A 12589-nucleotide genomic window follows, 5' to 3' on the forward strand; every position below is an offset into this window, starting at 1 on the left:
TAAGAAGACAAATCATTATATTTCAACCACACACATAAAGCCAAATATTCAGTTTAGAATTTAATTGATGGATTTAAAGAAAATGGGGTGTTCGTTTTTAATAGACTACTTTTTGTGTAGTTTCACAGAAAAATTAAGCAGGAGGTATAAAGAGTTCTAATATCTCCCCTGACCCCACATTTACACAGCTTTCTCAACTATCAATATTCCAGCAATAAAGTGATACATTTGTTACAACTGATGAACCTACATTGACACATTATTGTTACCTGGAGTGATGGTTTCCATGTGTCACCCAGATAGTATCAAAGAGAGTATTTTCACTGACCTAAAAATCCTATGTGCTCTGCCTATTCCTCCCCTGCCCTCTTGCCCCTCAACCCTTGGCAACCACAGATCTTTTTATTGTCTCCATAGTTTTACCTTTTCCATAGTGGCCTATAGTTGGCATCATATGCTATACTACACAGCCTTTCCAGATGACCTCAGGTTCTTAAGCACATTTGATGAATCTTAGTGACAAAGTCTGGTCATACTTAGCAACACTTTTTGTATGTTAATTAATTTGCATTATAATAAAAATCACACATTCCTGTCTCCATTGTTTATTCATTTACATCCAATTCAGACTGTCAGCTCTTAATGGCCAAGAACTCCCTCTATTTAATTTGATTAATCATCCAAATTGATTTTTAATTATTAGTGCTGCTAACCTAAAAAATAAAACAGTTACATTGTCAGAAAAATGGTTTATTCAGGAATAGCAGAGAATTGCAATTTGGGATATGCAAGCTATAGCAAAAAACACAGGCAAATGCAACAAAGGAGAGGATTGTTATTTTATGATGAAGGAGGAGTCAGAAGGGTTGTTTTGAATGTAAGTCCACTGGAGAAAAGCAAGAGTTCAGGATGATAATGGTTTCTTATTGGCTGGGTTGCAAAGGTAGCCTATTTGTGGTAGGAAATGCAATGTACAACTTTCTCTGTTAAGGACTGTCGTTGATGATTCTTTCCTGTGGAGGATTGCTCTGTTGGGGTCTGTAACTGACGTGGTGTGGGTGGTACAGCTGCAGCCTCCCAACTCCACTTTAGTGAGGTTTCCCTTTGTTGGTTTTCACAATGCCAATAGGACCTAGTCCAATTTATAAATAGGTTCTCACTGCTATTTGATAAAGGTGGGACTCCCATGCAGTTAAGTGCTCATGGAATTAAATCCTTAAGCATTGGCAGAGAAAAGCTTGCCCTACAGTAATTATTTCAGTGATGAATGAGAAAAACTACAGAGTTGGCACATACCCTCTTTGCAGGAAAGCAATGTTATTCTCAGGAGACTCTAGGAGTTTTAGTTATCAGGTGGTTTGAGTCTCTGAGTAGGTTGTTAAACCTTTAGAATTAATTTTAAGCTAGAGTCCCAGAGCATCTGGTACTAACATTTATATTAAATGATTTGAAAATGCACAGAGTAGTTTGTCAGCATTCGGAAGAATGAAAAATACAACAATAATAAGGCATATAATTGGGGGAGGGATAAAAGAGAGAATAAGTGTTTTATATCTGTTTGGTAGCTCTAGGTTCCACTTTCTTTGTGGGTTGTCATAACCCTGTAAGTTGAAGACAAACGCTTAGGAATGAAATTCCAGCTTTCCCAAAGTAAACCACCTGTTTTGGATTATTCCTTTTGGCTTGCCTAGAAATAGTTTCCCTGTGCGCGCTTTAGTAGAAAAAACGCAATAACGGGAGTCCAGAGGGGGAGCACTCAAAAGGCTCTTTGCCACTGTAGCTGTGCACTCCAAGCCGCTGCTGGGGGTCTCCGTTTCCTGACCTATTTGAAAGGGGGGGGGGGTGCTGAAGACACAGTTTCATAGAGTTTCAGCTCTCTGTCGTCCTCTCTGCCGTTAGTACGGTGCAGAACTTCGAGTAAGTGCTCAGTTATTGCTTGCTGAATGAGTGTTATTTTTTAATCCGTTGCAAATCCATACCGGGATTTGGGCCTAACCCAGGCTGGCGCGGCCGGGGGGCGGTGGGAGGGGGAGGAGGCGGCACCGGGTTTCCGCGGGGGGCGGAGCTTCGCGCAGCTCCCGCGCGCTGGGGGATGGGGGCGGAGCTTGCCGCCGGTGGGGGGCGGGGCCAGCGCGGGGACTTCCCCTGGGCTGAGCTGCGCAGCGGGTGCGGAGGGCGGGAACGCGGTGGCGGTTCGGGGGGCTCTGTGAGGCTGGCGGGGGTGGGCGGGCGCGCAGCCGCCGACCCCTGGTGGTCCCCCGGGCTTGGGTGCTTTCCGGAGGAGTCGGCTGCAGGCGGGGAGGGAATTGCTGGGAGGCTGAGAGCTGCTCGGCCGCGAGTCCTGTGGGGTCGCGAGCATGTGTACGTGCGCGTGTTTATCTAAGGCCCCGCGCGGCGGCCGGCACAGTCGCCTATCCTTTCGGCTAACTATGGTGGCTCCTTGGCGCCTAACGACGGCGACACGTAGCCGGGAGGCGGCTGGCTCCTCCCCGCCAAGTGGGCACCCCTAGATCGCGCCCGCTCCTTGTCACCCCCCCCCCCCCCCCCAGAGGGGACAACTCCGGCTCCAAGCCCTGGCCGTGAGGGAGCGCTGTGGGGACGCGCTGCCCTGCGCCTTGAAGTGTTGGGCAGGTGGTGGGAGTTCCTGAGGCTTCAACATCAGGATTTTAAAGCACCTGTCTCTGTCATTTTTACTTTTAGGGTTTTGGCCAAATTGGGCGAGGGCACAAAATAACCACTTACCCCTTCTCACCGAGGAAGAACGGGAGAAAGGGTAAGTAAGGAATGATCAGGGGTGGAAGGAGCTAGGACTATATAAGAAAGAGCAAGGGAGACAAAAACCGAGAGCCAGAACTGCCCCTGGGGGATGTGCGGGCCAAATTCTACCGTTATCATCAGGAAGCCGAGGCCCACCTTCAAGGCTCACACACTCCAAACCCGAAAGTTTTCTCAGGCCTAGAGCCTGTAGAGCTGGCTGGGAACTTGACAGCTTGGCATAGATCCCTTTTAGCTACTTGACCCGACAGCTTTCTGTCGTTACCCTTCCCGTCTTTGGAACGTTGGTCTTGCAGTTGTCTGCCTCCCCACCATGGCGCTCTCTAAGCTAGCTTTGATTAATCCCCCAGACTGTAGTCATTAAACAATCATGGCCCTGCTTGATTACTGACAGGGTCCCACCCACAGATTTTTTTTTTTTTTTAAGAGACTTCTGTAAAAATTCTTTAGAACGCCAAAGGGTAAAAATAACAATATCATAACTGTTGAAATTCTTTTGGGATCTTCTCTCAAGCTCACAGAGGAAGGTTTTGTTTTTGTTTTTGTTTTTGATTTTCGATTTTTGGCGTGGGGGTGAAATTACCAGGCAGGGCCATTTTTCCTTGACTTTGATACCCCTTCACAAATACTCTCTTCCCTTCTGAAAAGTGGCCAAACAGCACACTGAAACCCTCGGAGGTTTGCTGTGATTTTTCAGTGTGGTGTCTTACACTGGTTCTTTTGTGCAAATCTTCCATCACTTTCCATCCTTCTACCTTCTTACTGGAATGAAACACAGCTCCTCTCAGAACATTGGGAATGCCTTATGCGTCCTATGTGTCCCATGTAAACAAGTGTTTTCAGTTAGTTAAAATTCAGGTTAGCCCCAAGCAAGAATGTAGCAAACCATTCTGGGATACTTACACAGGACAGCCAGAATTGCCTTCTGTGGCAACTTGGCCCTGCCTGCCGGTACCCTTAACCTGCCTTCTTACTTGTCTGTGTATATGGCTCAGATAGCCATATACATAATGTATGAAAAACTAGAAAATAGTTGTTTATGGATGATGGGTTCATTCATTAGTGCAGTGGATATTTATTTATTATCTTTTCCTACCAAACGACCGAGCACTGATGGATAAGTTGGATGGTAAGAATGATGAGCCTGTGTTGGAAATGGCCATTTGGGGCAGGCCTTTCATCAGTTTTCTGTGGATTTTCAGAATAGTTAAGTGTTATTGTAATAGACCTTCCCTATACTATTGAGCTTAGTCTATACAGTGTTGCGGGTGGACAGTGCTATTTTTCTGCCTTCTAGCATGTTCAGTGGTAAACTTTCAAGGATTACTGACGTGGTGATTTATGTCCTTTTTTAGAATAGTGTTGTTACTGGACAGAGAATCAGTTGTGAACTCAGGTTAGGCTGCTGACTGCTTGAAAATCAATACTTGAGAGACAGGTGATGGTGGCAAAGGAAAGATTGCTTTATTGAGGAAGCTGGCAACCTGGGAGGATGGTGGAGTAATGTCTCAAAGACCATCTTCCCAGTCCAGGTGCAGCTGGAGAGTTTTTAAGGGGAAGGCGTGAAGAATGGGGAGAGGGGGCATTCTGATTGCCACATTCTGGAGAAGCTGGCGCCCAGGCGGTTAGTTGTGTGTCGACATGACCCTGAAGAGGCTCGTTGGCATCGGTGGCAGCTGTTTTCTAATGTGATTAGGTGTTATCTTCTGGGAAGGTTTGGTTCTTCACTCCTCAAGGCCAGCGGTTTGCAAATCTCCAGGAAAAGTAGGTTAGTTTGGCTACAGACCAACGGACTTAGGTCAGCAAGCACGAAGGGCATAAGCTTGAGGCAAGTTAACCCTTAAGACTGGTTGGAGTGCTGTTACAGTGTTATAGTCATTTTCCAGTGTAATAAGTGTATTGTACCAGTATAAAAATTACATGAGGATAATGGTTTGAATTATTGCATAAAGATAATGTAAGATGAGAAAATATGGAGAGTGTTATGGGGGATTCACTTAAAGAAAGTAAGTACTAGGCTGGTCACCTGTATGAGTTTCTGGTATATTTAACCTCATTTTTTATTGAAGATGACTTTTTCTGGTTACATAAGGTTAAAAATGAATCTTGCAGGGATATGAAAGATGGAAAGCAAGTCTCTTAAGAGCTTACTCTTAGATGAACCTTCTCAACAATTTGTGTCTATTTCTTCAACTATTTGTTTCATGATTATGTGTTACTATTTGGCCTTCTACCTCTATGTTCTTGTCTGTGTACCAGGCCAATCCTCCTGTAGAAGTGGCATGGCTTTTAGATTCTTCTAGACATTGGCTTGAGTCCTGGCTCTTATCTCATAAGCTCTGCGACTTTGGACCAGTTAAAACTTTGCTCCCTAACGTCTCACCTGTCAAAACAGAACGATGAGTATATTTAAAAATGTGTGAAAAAACAGCGCCTGGCATATAGATACTAACTGTTAACTTCCCTCCTTTTTTATCTGGTCAACCATCACATTCTTCATGATCTTCTTTGCTATTTAAGTAAGGTATCTTGTATTTCACTTTCCTGAAGGTGGATGTTTGCATTTTCACAGTCACCACTTGTTATATCTGATCCTAGAATTTCTGGGACAAGGACTGACCCCTGACGTGGCTTGAATTCCCCCTATGAAATCATTCCACAGCTATGCCTATAGAGTGTCAGCTTGAAAAATGAAGGGAAAGGGTTTCTATAAATGTGTTTATAAAGCTCTGACACTGTTCCTAACGTGGGAAAGACATACCACCGCATTTAGCTGAGTGCTTAAATTTAGGATTTCTATTTCAGAAATGTCTTTGGTTTATAAGAATTACAATAAAAATACTGATGCTACATGTCCAAACTGTCATGATTTTGCCAAGTTGTAGGTTTAATATACAGCTAAGCTGTGTATTTAGTGTATCTAATACAGCTCTGGAAGCCAAGAAAGACAAGTCCACAGACATCAGATTTTACACCAGACATCTGGCTTCACTTCGCTAAGGAGTACATTTTGTCAGTAGATTAGAGGCCTATCTGCTCTAGTTGGTGACATTGTATCATCAGCTCTGGTCTGTAGGGTTTAGTGTGATGTTTTATTCAAATGACAGCACATGCTAAATGGGCACCTATTCAGAAAAGCACACTTCCCACAGGTGTGTTCTGGTGTCGTTGCTCTTACAAGTTAACGAGGTAAAATAGTTTCTATCCTTGGTGATTTTTTTGTGGAAAAACATATTCTTGTATTCCAGAAATTCATTTCCAAGTCCATTTTTGTTTGCAGTGTTGAACGGTGTACTTACAGAAATCGAATAACAAATAGACTTTAGATTTTCAGATCAGGACCCCAAAAAGCTATTTTAACTCATTGTATACCCATTATGTATCAGTGGTACTATAGACTCTAGCCAACATTTATAATAGGGTTTTGGAGAATAATATATTCTGAGTTCCAGTCTAGAATAGCGGAACCACATCCCTCATTTTGAGGCAGTCAGGAATATAGAAATACTCTAGATGCTATAACTTCTGGGTTTTCAAGTAGGCCCTGTGATTGCTTAGCTGTGATCTTGGATACAAATTTTTTATCTGTAAAATGGAATAATTGCTCATGATTATTGTGAAATTTAGTGAGCATTTGTAAAGTAGCACAATATCTGGTTCAAAATTAGCCATCAGTAAATAGTAGTTTCATTTCTTCCCTCTCGGTCCTGGCCACAAGAACAAAGGTTACCAACCCCCTAACCCCCACCTTCGATCTCAGAATAATCCACTGGCAGGATTTGTGGCTCCAGCAGAGAGACATTACCCCTGGAATCTGGAATTTAGTAGTGGGGGCTGAGAAAAGGCTATGGAGAATAATGACAAAAGGGAGGAGTGGTGAACTCACAGAGGAAGGTGCCAGTTTTTGCTCAGTCCATGGACTTAGGTTGATGAATTACTTGACTGGTAGAAAGAACCACCTGTATCTCTGGCCTTTCTGTTGATCTTTTGTCAGCTGCTCCATTGGAGATTCTTACCTCCTTATTGATGCTTAGTCCAATTATAGTTTCTTTCTTTCTTTCTTTCTTTCTTTCTTTCTTTCTTTCTTTCTTTCTTTCTTTCTTTCTTTCATTACCTTGCTATTACCTGAATAATCATGTATTTCTATTTTTTTTTTTTTTAATGGGTGGGACTTAATAATAGATGTCTGTACTTCCTAAAGATCTGGTCTGTTACTTTGGTTTAAAAATTTAAAAATTTTCTTTTTATTTTTTTTAATGTTTATTTATTTTTGAAAGAGAGACAAAGTGTGAGCAGGGGAGGGGCAGAGAAACAGGGAGACACAGATTCTGAAGCTGGTTCTAGGCTCTGCATTGTCAACACAGAGCCCGATGCAGGGCTTGAATCCATGAACCATAAGATCATGACCTGAGCTGAAGTCAGATGCTTAACCAACTGAGCCACCCAGGAACCCCCGATCTGGACTTTTTCTATATTTGAAATCCAGTTGATCTTCTTGTCCTGTCATTAACCATTTTTTTTTTTTTTTTTTTTTTTTTTTAACTATATGCCATGTGCATTGAACTAGTGCTGAGGCTACAGAGATGAAGTCACTGTCCTTGATCAAGGATCTTATAGTTTAGTAGGACAGTAGACATCTTGGCCAACAGTTCAAATATTGTGTACTATTTGCCATAACAGAGGTATAAGTGCAAAGGAAGGCTAGCAGGAGCTCTTGATCCCTGATGGAAATGTCATGGGAAGATTTTAGCAGTGGTTGTGTTTTGAACTGAACCTTGAAAGCGGAGTAGAAGTGGGCAGGTTGACAAGCAGGAGAGAGCATTTCCACATGGGGCTCATAGCCTGAATAGTTGTATGGCATTACGAGGGCATGTTGCGTTCATGGAACTATATATAGGTCAGTTACATTAGGGCAAAGTCAGGAGTGAAAGGAGATGAAACTGGATAGCTAGGTCAGGGCATACTTTCTATGCCACGTGTGGCATTGTGAGCCACATGAAAGGTCACCTTGAAAGCAAAGTGCCGGGTAGATTGGGGGTGGAGTGAGGTGCTGGGTGGGGATGTGGCAAGACTGGAGACCTGAGCAGACAGTGTATTAGTATGGATAATGGCAACTTGAGAGCTGGGACAAGGCTGGAAGTAGTGGGGAAACTTAGAAGTAAACTTAGAAGTTTAGGAAAAATATTTAGAAGGAGGGGAAATTGGTTCGTCTTCATGACTGAATGTAACAGAAAGAGGAGGGTGAGGGTGCTGGAGTAGCTGCTAGATTTCTGAATGGTGAGAGGGTAGGGAGAAGAGGAAGCAGCTCTGGGCTGGGGGCAGCTGTTGAGTTCAGGCTGGGACAAGTGATTAAGGAGCTTGCTGGACATGTCCTTGGCGAGTTGGGACTGTCTAGGAGGCCATTGGATATACGGTCCTGGAGTGTCACAAGCGACATGGAGGCTGCAGAGGCAGATTTCTGAGTGCTTACTATGTGGAGAGTAGTTGAAGGCATGGGTAAGGACAAAAGTGCTTAGAGGAACTGCATAGAAAGAGAAAAGGGCTCAAGGTAAGTTTTGGAGAATACTGAATTTTTTGGGACACACCAAGACAGAAGGGGAGTGGCCAGAGAAGCTAGGGGAAAAGAGAAAGCAAAACTTTTCAGGCCAACTTGCAGAGTTTCAAGAAGTAGAACCCAATTAAAACTGTAATGCTATGAATCATCAAGCATGATGAGGATTGTAAAGTAGAATCAATGGCTCCGTTGGTTTGGTGGGGGCAGAAAGTACACTGCGTGGGCAAAAGGAGTGAATAGGAGAGGAGGAAGTGAAGAGAGAGTAAGTATGCCTGGGCCCTTTCTCAGAGATTCTGACTTCACTGGTCTGCAGTCCAGAATTTTCAGAGCTCTAATATGTGTCCAAAGATGAAACTCAGTGTGGCAGGCTTCTTTTTTTGAGGGGAGAGACAGCATGTATGTATATTGAGAGGAAGGGGCCCCACAGACAGGGAAGTGTTGAAAATATAATTGCCTGTAATCACGGTTCTTTGTTATGCTTTCTAGTGAATGAAAATCAGGTTGTCACTGTCTTTGCCTAATCTTCCCTTTAAAACAAACAAACAAACAAAAAATGCATATCTGACCCCCACTCTTGAATATCCTATTTACCCTTTTTTTTCCTTGTCCAAAGTTCCACTGATAACTTGCTTTCACTGCATCTGGCTTTTTTTCACTTACATTATTCTCTGACCTAATCCAACTGTGGGGGGGAAAAAGTCCCCTTTTTATTAAAAACTGAAAAATGTCAACAGAGTGTGTACTAGGAAGCTAAGGGGGAATTAACCATGCCAAACATAAAAAAAAATCATTTGATTTAGCAAACATTTATTAATATCTGCTGTCTTCAAGGCTGTATAATATGGAAGGCTACATAGGATGGGAAGGATGAATGAGATAGGGATCCTGCCCTTAAGGACTTCTCAGGTCAGTGAGAGAAATGGATGTGTAAATAAATGCCTTATGCAATATGTGCTGTTATAGAGGTCCAAGGTAAGATGGATGTAAAACAATGGTCTTCTTTCTTTTGTGTTAACCACAAGACTTCGCACAGGTGAAATCTCAAGTGACACGTGAGCTAGAACTTGCAGTGGAGTGAAGTTATAGGATGCTGAGGTTCGAGGAGTGGGATCAAGGGAATAAAATACTCCTTGGTGGTCCCATGATAGTGGCAGAATGGGTTTCAGTTTTTCATCTCTTCTTCCTCCTTGTTCTATTTGGTTTACCGCAAGATGTCTGTGTCTTTCAGGGAACTTGGGAGGATAAAGATGTTTCAGCTGACGTATAGAGATATCCACAGTTTTTCCTTTTCTAGTACAAACTTTCTATGAATTTACTACAACTGGTTTATTATATTCTAGATGACTAAAACAGACCAGAGCAATTAAATCAGAATCTCTTGGAATGATGTCCAGGTATTGATATTTTTCAAAATGCCCCCAGATGTTCTAATGCAGCCAGGGTAGAGAATGAATGAGCTAAGATATGGTGCAGCAGAAAAGTCTTGGAGTTGGAGCTAAAAAGTAATAGGTCGGATTTTCGTGATTCTTTTATATGTTTTTTAATGTTTATTTATTTTGAGAGAGAGAGAGCGAGCAAGCAAGCAGGGGAGGTGCAGAGAGACGGAAAGACAGAGAGAGAATCCCAAGCAGACTCTACACTGTCAGCACAGAGCCCAATGTGGGGCTCAAACCCACAAACTGTGAGATGGTGACCTGAGCCAAACCCACGAGTTGGACCCCCAGCCAACTCAGCCACCCTGGTGCCCCTGTGATTCTTTTTAATAGCATGTGTCCTTAGTTAGGTCATTTAGACTTCTCTAAGCCCATTATCCTTTGGAAAATGGGGATGGCAGTAAACCAGTCCTACCCTGTAAGATTGTGTGGGTCAAAAGAGGTGATTGTATAAAGGGACATTACGTGTAGATGTGGTTTTGACAATGAAATATTCTGTTGACTTTCTCTAGGATAAGACTGGCTAAGAGCTTGCCACCTTGCCCTGCAAGGTAGTAACATTTTACAGATTGGAATGTAAGATTTCACCATCATGAGCATTTTGATGCTATTTTTTACTGTATTTGCATAATGCTAAAATGTTGAAGACCTAAAGCAAAAATGTAAATCCTTAAAGAAACAGTCAGCAGTTGAGCATTTCTCATCTGACACATTAATTCTATTTAAAATTATACAAATGTTTATTGTGACAAAGATTGTAAAGTGTATAAAAATTCTCAATGTTAGTAATGTGATTGTTGAGTATTAAAATGCTCTAAATAGGTTTTCATTTTTAAAATCTATACATTAAAATATAGAAATCTTCCAGAAGACAGTAAAAACTCCACAAAGTACCATGGAGCACCATGTAGTAAATTATATTATAGGTCCCATCATGTCTGTTATGTACAGAGGGACATGTAACTGTGTGTTTTATTTTTTTACTGTGGGATGCCTGGTATATTAGTGTTGGTCCTATAATCACATAAGAATGATCATCCTATGGTATTCTAACATATTTTACTTGAGAAGTAGTATTATTTAATGGAAAGGAAACTGCACCTAAAGCCTCAGATTGGGTTCTAGATCAAGTTTCCCTGCCCACTCCTAACTGGTAGTAGCTAGGTTAGTTTCTCTGAGCATCACATGTAAAATTGGGATGCATTAGCTCTCTGGTTGCTTTGTAACATATCAAAAGCTCAGTGGCTGAAAACAACAATAATCATTTATTAAATCGTGGTTTCTGTGGGTGAGCAATTTGGGTGGTTCTGGCTCAGGGTCTCATGAGGTTGCTGTCAGATACCAGCTGGAGGTGCAGTTATTAGAGGGCATGCCTGAGGCTAAAAGGTTCACTTCCAAAATGCCTACTCACATGGCTGGCAAGTTGGTGTTGGCAATTTGATTCCTCTCCATAAGGGCCTGACCATTCAGCTGCCCTCACACCATAGGAGCTGGCTTCCCCAGAGTGACATACAGGAGACCAATGTGCAATCTGTAGAGCCTTTTATAACCTATCCTTGGAAGTCACACACCATCATTTTGATGTCTGATTGGTCTCATGGGCCAGCCCTGATTCAGAGTGAGAGTACACAGTGTATGAGGCATGCATCATTGGGGACCATCTTGGGGGGTTGGCTGTCTGACAAGATAACCACCTCTACCCAGCACAGCATAGCTTTGAGTTTCAATGAAGACTTTATGGAAAATCCTTTGTAAACCATTAAAGCAATAGATACATTTTCCAACTTTTTCACATCTTCTAGTGTAAAAGTAGTACATCTGATGGGAGAAAATCGTGAGCAAGAAAAGTAACCATAGCAAGAACCTGTCAGTCACCTAGGTAGGTTTTCTCCTAGATAGTCTACCTCCTTGATGAAATCTCTGAATGTCTGATGCTCATTTTTATATCTGTCTTTGGAATTTGCTCTATTTTGCCTGGATTATAGTCATTTGTGGACTTGTCTTACCCTATGTTGGACTGGAAACTTTTATTTTATTTTATTTATTTATTTATTTTTTCAACGTTTATTTATTTTTGGGACAGAGAGAGACAGAGCATGAACGGGGGAGGGGCAGAGAGAGAGGGAGACACAGAATCGGAAACAGGCTCCAGGCTCTGAGCCATCAGCCCAGAGCCCGACGCGGGGCTCGAACTCCTGGACCGCGAGATCGTGACCTGGCTGAAGTCTGACGCTTAACCGACTGCGCCACCCAGGCGCCCCTGGAAACTTTTAAAGTAGGGGCTACATCTTACTCTTCATTGTCTTCTGGCACTTTTAACTTAATGCCTGGTACTTCAGTGGCGTTTAATTGCTATTAACTGAACTGAATGGGATCACTGGCAAAACTCCAGTCTTTACGCCTCTCCTGAAATTTCAGATGCCGAGGGTCATTATTTGCTCAGGTGGTATTGATGATGGTGGTGGCTCCTGCCAGAGCCATCTTTAATCCTGTCTGATGGGTCTTTGATTTGCCACTCTAGCCCTTAGCCTCTCCTAAATGCCTCAGATGTTCGGGTCTGCCAGGTGCTTAGCCTGTTCTCAATGCTGACCAAAGCAAGCAAGCACCCCCCCCCCCCACCCCCCAACGTACACACAGTCATTCGTGTGTGACTGTTTCAGAATCTCATTGAACTCCTGCTTAGTTTGGTAACTCATAGCATATTTTTGACTTAGATTAAGAATGCCCAGAAGATAATGTCTTTCTTCCATGTGATAAATCATAAAAATTTTATCTTTGCAATTTTATCCAAAAATTTATTCCGAGAGGTAGGTCTTTGTCATGACAC

General features: G+C 42.6%; 1 protein-coding gene across 1 annotated transcript in view; it reads left to right on the forward strand.

Annotated features, from left to right (window-relative positions):
* Positions 1–2117: 2117 nt before the first annotated feature.
* Positions 2118–12589, forward strand: part of IMMP2L (inner mitochondrial membrane peptidase subunit 2) — a 905116-nt gene continuing 894644 nt past the window's right edge. The window contains exons 1-2 of the mRNA XM_086692395.1: positions 2118–2166; positions 2701–2773. The gene's annotated coding sequence lies outside the window, so the exon portion shown is untranslated. The remainder of the gene's footprint in view (positions 2167–2700; positions 2774–12589) is intronic.

This window comes from Puma concolor, chromosome A2 (assembly GCF_028749965.1).
Source record: "Puma concolor isolate L17-30 chromosome A2, mPumCon1.1.hap2, whole genome shotgun sequence".
Taxonomy (NCBI): domain Eukaryota; kingdom Metazoa; phylum Chordata; class Mammalia; order Carnivora; family Felidae; genus Puma; species Puma concolor.